General features: G+C 49.3%; 1 pseudogene; it reads right to left on the bottom strand.

Moving 5' to 3' along the window:
• Positions 1-8,081: 8,081 nt before the first annotated feature.
• LOC147733103 (melanocortin receptor 4-like) lies at positions 8,082-8,617 on the bottom strand (annotated as a pseudogene).
• Positions 8,618-9,094: the final 477 nt, after the last annotated feature.

The following is a 9,094-nucleotide window of genomic DNA, read 5'->3' on the forward strand; positions in this document are numbered from 1 at the left end:
GAGAGAGATCTTATGACCTGTATATGAGAGAACAGGGGCAGTCAGATACAACTGGGGGGCTATGTCAGCTGAGGCGAAGGGTGCCTCTTCAAGAGGGAAATGGGGGGGGGGTGCCTGGGTCAAGCAGGAGGGTTGCCTTTCATGGCAGGGTCGCGCAGAGTGCCGGGTTTCATGGTCTATGCATGTGAGAGTGGGAGAGGGGGGGTGTGCTCAAATGCGCGCAGGAGGGAAGCCAGTGATTCTAATGAGTGGGCAAGAGGCCAAGGTGCCTAAAATGGCTATCATGTACACATGGGTACAGGCCTTTGCGGGCTGAGGGATGCAGTCAATGCGTTACATTATTTCACGGTGCGTGCAGGGAGGGGAGTGGGAAAAGGGAAATGAACGTTGCCTATGTACATCAATACTTCTTATTTTCTACAGTCGCCCCTTTTTACATAGCAAAGTTCATTTTTGCAGTCGATGAAGGTACATATAAACAGATGCGATCGAAGAATTTGCATTTGTCAATACTAACATATGTCATACAATCATGGACAGTTGATGTATTTGGCAGAACGCAGCACATAGGGGATGGCATTTGTCGAGTTCCTATCATTTCAAATCACTACATAGCATAAATGTTTCTGACTTAAAAGTGTGACCAATGAACATTTTGACCAAGCAGTCAAGGGAGGAATTCAGTTCAATACGCAAGATCTCTTCGTCACAGTGTCTTTTATCAGTGAGCCATCACTGGTAGGCTCTAGTCCATGTCCTTTCGTTGGCGCTGTTGAGCACCCGCGGTGGAGCTATAGGTCCAGCTCTGTTCTATCCTTGCGCGTTGCCGGGTGCAGTCAGTCCTCTGCTGTTAGACCACAGTCCTGTTCCCTAACCAATCCTTTGAGTGGCGCCTTAAGCTTGGCACCTATATTTCCGTGGTGTAACCCCATTTCCATCTAGATGCTGTTCTTCCTTTCAGCAGAGAGTCGCATGGAAAAGAGGGTGTGCTGTTTCGTTAGTCGATGGGAGTGAAAGGGCGGAGTGGGGGCAGATTTTCCCGGGACACACCAAAGGGACCAAGGGAGCAATGGGTAACAAGCAAGCAGGCCCATCAATCGGGCTTGAAAAGAGGGACGGAGGCTCCAGGCACACGTGGGTTGGCGGACAGAGAGCTTCAGGACAGCCCTTCATTCTTTCTTTTACCGCCTTTGAGAGTGCTGCCTCGTCCCGTTTCTTGTTGTCCTGCGGCTCCACCTTTGGTTGAGGTCGCATGTGTCTCATTATCTGCAGCCACGCTGTGCGTCACATCCGGCCCTTCTCCTCCGGTTATTGAGTATCTTTAAATGGGTAAAAACAAGTTTTAGAGAACTGGCAGGAGAAGATATTTTTACATATGAATTCCACTCGCAATCCTAGCACCTGGCGTTATGCTCATTGGTCATAGTCAGAAGTCTATTACCATGAAGTAAGTAGGTGGGTATTTCTACTGCGTTTGCACCAAGTCTAATCGGCGTTCGTTCATGACATATATGGACAGAGGTCGGACTCTTATTACCTGCGTATTTCAACAAAAAAAACCCCAAGATTGACAACATTCGGGAGAGACTCGTCCTTCTAATTCGAGCCTTAACAGTCTTACATTTCCCTTTAGAGCTGGCTAACTCTTTAAAACAAAGCGGGGGTGCAATCATTGAAAGACAGAGTCAAACATGTTTTTCTCGAGGGGCGGCAGTTACTCATGGTCATCAGATATATATATATATATCGGGGACAGTAGCTGGGGTCGATCAAGTGGGGCGGGGACGCTTCGGGCATTCGTGCTTGGGTGCAAAGGGGTGGGGCAATCTGGGCATTGGGGGTCAATCTGGACCTTGGCGCTTGTCTCTAACAATAAAAATTAGGATGCCATTGACATATAGTTCCCCTATAAAAGGCCAAATTGGGGGACCTTAGCCGTCTTACCTGTCCTTTCCTTCTCAGCCAATTCAAGTTCATTCATTTTGCAGAAAGGAGAGGTAGTAACATGGCGAGATACAGTCATTTTAGTTTCGGTCAATTTCGCTGAACACCTTCGTGTTCAATATGTATCAAATCAGACTGGTGCCTGTGGGGCACAAATTTACCAAAAAGAGGGAGAGAAAATAGGGAGACTCTCATAGAGAGTGAGAGTCGTCCGCAATCTAAACGAGCCATTCGGTACACGTATGACATGTAGAGAGAGAGAGAAAAAAGGGTGGAGAGAGAGAGAGAGACGTGTACGAAAATAGGTCATTTAGTGCGCTCACAACACAGAACAGCAAAGGTCGGGTAACATGCAGATATAGACAGAGGGGAGACATATATTCGTACGTTACACACACACACAAACTCGGACAGGGAAGACGGCACATGTATTACACATATACAAGACATTCACAACAAGACAGAAAACAATTGTTAGTCTACAACATCTGTTTTTATATATATCCTACGTATCTTTCACTATCCTATTTATCTACGTGCTTAGCTCTTTCTGCCCTTCCCCCCTTTTCCTTCTCGTTTGTCACGCCTGCGAGCGTTCCCAATTACCAATACTCACACCTCGGTTGGTTGATCGGAAATTAACCTGGTCGTGCTAGTTACCCATGGTTGGATCTTAAACCGTTTTCTGTTCCCTCCTTTGGTGGGAAGTTCTCCAGGCTGAGGCAACGGCAAGTATTGATCGGGAAAACAGTCGGACAGCTTGGCTATATCTGTAAGTGTGTGAGAAAGGGGGCAGTGCATTTTGAACATCGGCAACATTTCTAACTTCCTAGGCGGGTGGTGCCGTGGCAACCCTTACCCGTACAATTTTTCTTTGTCCTTTCCCTACCTAGTCAAAACGTCCAGTCATTTCATTTAACGCATCGTTTCTAGTCAATTTTGTTTTTGTCATTCAGTACTTGTCCAGTCTCTATGTCAGTCCATCCTCCCGTTGCTATGTTCTAAGGAGGAACAGTCATGTTTAAGTCTACGTCTTTTAAAAACCTTTATTTGTTCTAAGGACCATGCTCACATTCCCCTTCTCCCCCTCTCATCGGCGGTTCGGTCGTCGTCCATCCATACATCAGCCAGTGTTCCGACGTGACCTGCAGAAGGGAGGAAAAAGAAGGGGTGGGGGGCAACATTCAAAACCTCATCAACGTGCAGTAATCCGGAAACGCTTTACCTACCACATACTCGACCTATTTTCACGTAGTGCATTTCCCTACCATCACGGCGTTTAAGCCCAGATGGACCAGAAAGGTCTGACAGATAATCATTGACGATCTGTGCGACATGAGCTACTTGGTCGTAACCTCTTTTCATCGGGTACAAGGGTGGCGGTCAGGTGGCATTTCTGTGGTGTCGTTTTTAGGGCTTCTAAAGCACCTTTCCGGCTGCCTGTCACACATAGTGTGGCTGCTAAATATCGGGTCCTTTTTAACCTTTAGCCTTCATCATACTTTCTCGTTGCTCATAGTAGTAATACATTCAAAACTCATTAATGCAATCCGCTACAACGATGCTTTCGTTTCCAAAATACCTTTAATAAAGAGGGTTGACACATAAATATAGGCCTACAACCCGGTGGGCTAGCCACGGAGCAGATTGGAACTGTACATGGGAAGAACGAAGCTGGTGGCAGTTCATTGCATAAAGTGCGGCAGTGCAATAAAATCATATTAAACTCCCCTACAGAGCAAGCATGATGCATGTCAGTAATTCATCTTTAATACATTCATAAATACATCATCCAATAATCATTCATTACCTTAAATTACACCAATTCATTTTCCAACTCATAAACAGTACCCACCCTTAAGTCAATTCATTGTCCAAGCACATACTCAATATCCTTCATATCTACTTTCATTATCCAAACGCTATATATATCTCGGGGCAAAAAGCTTGCGCAATCAGGGTGCAACAAAGTTCATTAAAAACGTCACATTTTGTGCCGGCGCCATTTTGGGTGGGGTCAGGCAAGTTCCAGCACAGTCAGGGTGTCTCTAGTCTCGCAAGGTTGGCCCAGAACTTTCCATTGGCAGTTCAGAAAGTCTCGTGCAATGTGGTTAACAATCTAACAAATATGGACCATGAGTCAAAGAGTGGGAAGGGCGGCAACAATTTTCCTACCGGGTCATTCTGGTGTTCCTCCGGAACTGAACAAGCCTGTGCCGTGGCGGCATCTTAGCCATTTCCGATCCGAGTCTGGTGCCGGCAGGAGTAGCACCGATGTCGTGGTTCCCAGTGAAGGGGGCGGGGGCACCCATGCAGAGGGTCGGGGGCCCCCCGGCTCTTATAGAATCTTCAAGGTCGAGGAGAGGCGATATGGAGCGTGTGCCCGTCCTGGGCAGAAGACCTCTTTTTGATGTTGACCCTCTTTAAGCGAAGAGTGTTGGGGTGTCGCTGGAAGCCTCCACCTGGAGGGAGGTGGGGGAGGGTCGTTCGCGGCACCTCCCCCTTCCAGCGACCCCGCGCCGTTCCCCGGCTCCATCGTTTTCGACATTGGCCGTGCCAGCCATTGATGATGGGGGGGGGGTGGTCGGCGGCTGAGGCAAGACAGCCCCCCCCCTCCCTTTTTGACATGTGGCGGGACTATCTGATTCTCCAGGGAGCCCGAAAATGTGGCAGGACCGCCTGTACCTATGAAGGCGGCGGCAGGCGGCGAATTTGGCATCTGGCGGGACTACTTGATTTGCCGCCGTTCTTGCCTTGGCTTCGGCTCTGGACCAGCAGGCGATGGCATGCGGCGAATTTGAAATGTGGCGGGACTACTTGATTCGCCGCCGTTCTCGCCTTGGCGTCGGCCTTTGGCAAAAGCCGGATCGGGTGAGAGAGAGGGGTGGTCGGTGGCCGAGGCAAGACAGCCCCCTCTCTCCCCGCGGCCTGCAGGGCGGCAGAAGGGAGAAGACGGAGAGGTCCTTGTCATCCCTTTTGGACCGCCTGCCCAACACCATCTCCTCCTGACCGTGGGCAGGCGAGTCCCTCGTGCCTCCAGGCCTCGCCTTCCGGATGGGCGTAACCGCGGACCTGTTGCACTTCGGGAGCTTCCGGAATGGGGGTAGGTACCTATTGAGTTGTTTCTATTTCATGTGACCGTTATTTGGGCGGGGCGGGCAATGAGGCAGACATGTTGGGAACAGGAACAGGCAGTGAAGCCTAGCTACCTCGTGGCTATGTTCTGATATCGAATCTTCTCGCCATTTTACATTTCTTATTACGAACTACTTCTAATGTTTCTTATTTTTGGTGAAGTCAAAAGCTCATCAGGGGGTTACTGACTTAGCCTGATTTCTTTTTATTTTTCTTTCTCTTCCTTAGCGTGTTTCGAGCTAAAGCTTTCTGTTAGTAGGGAACGGTGATCACTTCATATTTTTATGTGTCCTTTTCACTAGGGGGGTACGTCTGGACGGACCAGACGAGTCCCCTCCAATAAATGGTCCGGGGTGGAACGAGATTATCGATCAAAAGGGGAACATATATTCCTTCATTAGGGTATCATCCTGGACAGACCGAGCGATGTACTTCCACTTACTAGGGTAGCCTCCTGGACGGACCAGTCGGTCTATTTCTATTAAATGGCCCATGAGTAGAGAGCATATGTCCTCCATAAGAGTAGTCTCCTGGGCGGACCATGCGAGCTACCCCACAATCACCAACCAGTGGGGAGTGGGTAGGACTGACGAATTCACAAAGGGGCATAACCTACCCTTTTCTACTTGCAAAGACTAGACAGAGTGTTTCTATTTCACGTTGTTTGCAAATAGAAAATACCTCAAACGAAACAATTCCTGGAACAACAATGTCCAGGCAACCAACCAATCAATGGGGAGAAAAACAGGCATGACGGATTACAACGGGGACAAATGTCTGCATTACCTGCCCTTCGCTATCCATAAAGGGAACAGAATATTCCTATTCGTCTCTGTTTGTGGACAGGGAAGATCTCAAAGAGCAACAATCGATTATTAATCGACTTCAAACAATCAGTGGGGAGAAAAGTAGGCATGACGAATTACAACGGGGGACAAAAGTCTGCATTACCTACCCTTCTCTATCTGCAAAGAGGGACGACGTTCCTATTCGCCGCTGTTTGCAAACAGAGAATGTCTCGTTCTCAAAAGAGAACCAATATGTCAAGTAGCCCTCAAAGCTAAATGAACCAATACCAACAATGCCAGTATACAAATACCGGTTTTCAATACAAACAATCAATCAATCAGGTGGACAGAGCCACCCTACCAATCAGGCGTAAAAACACCCTACTTAATCTTACCCGGACCGGACCATACGGACAGTTCTTCGACTCCCTCCTCCAGCGCCCGATCGTTCTCTTACTCCATGTAGCATTCCTGTGGGATTCCAGTCAGGACAATAGGTCACTCAAGAGAGGTCCGTTCAGAATTGGTGAAGTTCTGTCGATCGGCAGCCGGGCTAGGGCCCTCTCAAGGCAGGTATACTCCGATCATTTTAGACGTTCACTTCTTCGTCTGGATCTCTCTTACCGAACCCTATGTCACTGATGGACCCCGCGTTGGGACGCCAATTGTTGAAGGTGAGCCCATAATTCTATCGATGCCCAGGCTGCTGGCGCAAACCGCCTCTTAGTTCCCATTCTGAATAGTTACCAAAATAAAGAGACGGGCGCTGGGAGCAGGAATCAAGAACGGAGTTTATTTCTCATGAGGAGAGCCAGTCATTTCGGACACGAAACACAGTGTCTTTCGGGAGGTGCTCTAACAAGTGAGCGTGAGACTCTGGTTTTTATACATTTGCAGAACATTTGATGATACAATCAGGTCAGTGTGTCGCAAAAGGAAAACATTCCTATAATCCTCGTGATGATCCTACTCCACATACGTTCACAATGGGGACCCTTGACCTGCTGATAAGAGGGCAGGGCGATCGTGCAGCTGAGTGTGTCGTAGGATGTGTGCGCCTGATCATGGCCCAGGGGGTGGGGTGGCTAGGCATACAATAAGGGCGGTAAATGGTATCTCCTGGCTTAGGCGATGGCCTCGGACATGTGTGGTCAGCCGAACTCGGGGGAAGGGGTCATCAAAGGAGTGGTATTCATGCCTGCGTGGACAATCGAGCGCGGAGGGAGGGCTCGTCAATAGAGGGGCATTCATGGAAGGGAAGGAGGTGCTGGTCAGGCGCGGCCGTGATTCTCAAGGACAGGGCTTTGCGGAAGAAGAGGGTTTATGACTTGCTCATATGAGGAGAAGGAGGGGGGGGGGGTCAGGGTGCATGCGGGGCCAGAGTCGCGCAGAGAGAGAGAGAGAGAGAGAGAGAGAGAGATCTTATGACCTGTATATGAGAGAACAGGGGCAGTCAGATACAACTGGGGGGCTATGTCAGCTGAGGCGAAGGGTGCCTCTTCAAGAGGGAAATGGGGGGGGGGGGTGCCTGGGTCAAGCAGGAGGGTTGCCTTTCATGGCAGGGTCGCGCAGAGTGCCGGGTTTCATGGTCTATGCATGTGAGAGTGGGAGAGGGGGGGTGTGCTCAAATGCGCGCAGGAGGGAAGCCAGTGATTCTAATGAGTGGGCAAGAGGCCAAGGTGCCTAAAATGGCTATCATGTACACATGGGTACAGGCCTTTGCGGGCTGAGGGATGCAGTCAATGCGTTACATTATTTCACGGTGCGTGCAGGGAGGGGAGTGGGAAAAGGGAAATGAACGTTGCCTATGTACATCAATACTTCTTATTTTCTACAATAGTCTTTGCTTCGCTTTTCGACAGCTCATCCCAATATATCGCATGTCGCAAGGACATGTGATCATATACACGACATGGCTAGTGTTACAGTTCGTGTGTTTCTTTAATTTCCATAGGAAATTTGGGAGTAAGCATTTCAACACCGCATACATAATAGAAGGTATATCGAGCAAATACACGTTCACGTGTTTTGGTGAATGTGGTTGCACCGGATGTAAAATTTGAACCTGTTGCAAGAAATGTTTTTAAAAAATCGATGTGTTTGGAACAAGTAGATTTCGCGAGCAACATAAAGTGCGTTGAGCAAATGTATGCCACTGATAATAGCAGGAGGCCTTTTTCCAGACGACAATGGCAGAAATGTGTAAGGCGCGCCTTATTCTGTGCAAGAGATGATGATGACCGCCCGCTTCACCGTCACGATGTTGTGTTACTGTAGCGCATAGAAGATGGTGAAGTACCTGTCTACCGCTATGGAGAGCAGGCTGCAGATGGAGGCCAGCAGCGAGCTGCAGATCACTGAATCGAGCACGTTGTCGATGTTGACGGTGAAGTTGGGTGACCCCGACTCGGTGTTGTTCAGGAGGCTGATGACGATGGTCTCGGACCCGTTGGACACGCTCACGAGCATGTCCGCCACGGCGAGGCTGCAGATGAAGAAGTACATGGGCGAGTGGAGGTTCTTGTTCCTGGCGATCGCGATGATCACCAGGATATTTTTGGGATATTTTTCAGCAAGCTCACTATGCCCAGGGTCACAAACACCTCGGGGGACACAAAAAGTTGCTCGTAGCACCCTTCGGAATAGTGACTCTTTCCGGCTGAGTCGTTAGCACCCCCCACATGCGTCCCGTGACTGTGATTCCTGAAGTGAAGAGACGGGGGAGTCCCGTCATACAGAGAGGAGTTCATATTTCATCTTGTTGTAATCCTGTGAGGTGAGCGGTGTTTCGTGCTTAGCCCGGAGCTCTCGCGGCCAAAAGTAGAAAACAGCTAAGGTAGCCATCCAAATGATAGAATTCGCATTTAAAAAAAAAAAGCTTGGTGAGGCAAATTACACGGCTCATTCAGAGTCCCGTTATCGTTTGGTCTTCCCTCCTACCTCTTAACTCTGATTGCAATCATCAGCTCAGCAGTAGCCCCCCTCAGCTGCACGCTCGCCATCCTGAAGGGTCTCACCGGCTGCACCTCCTTCTAGCGCCTCTGTGAGAATACAGTCCCCTCACTCGCACGGCCCCCGTCGTCTGCCTGGAAAGCGCTCTGCCAGCCAGCAGCGCGAGTCCACCACTTGAAGTGTACTGCCTGCAGAAAAATAAATATAATGAGAATGACGTCCCACCTCAGCTTAATCTACCCTATCTGGAGAAGGGTCTGTCTGAGACTCGAAGA

This window comes from Lissotriton vulgaris, chromosome 2_1 (assembly GCF_964263255.1).
Source record: "Lissotriton vulgaris chromosome 2_1, aLisVul1.2, whole genome shotgun sequence".
Lineage (NCBI taxonomy): Eukaryota > Metazoa > Chordata > Amphibia > Caudata > Salamandridae > Lissotriton > Lissotriton vulgaris.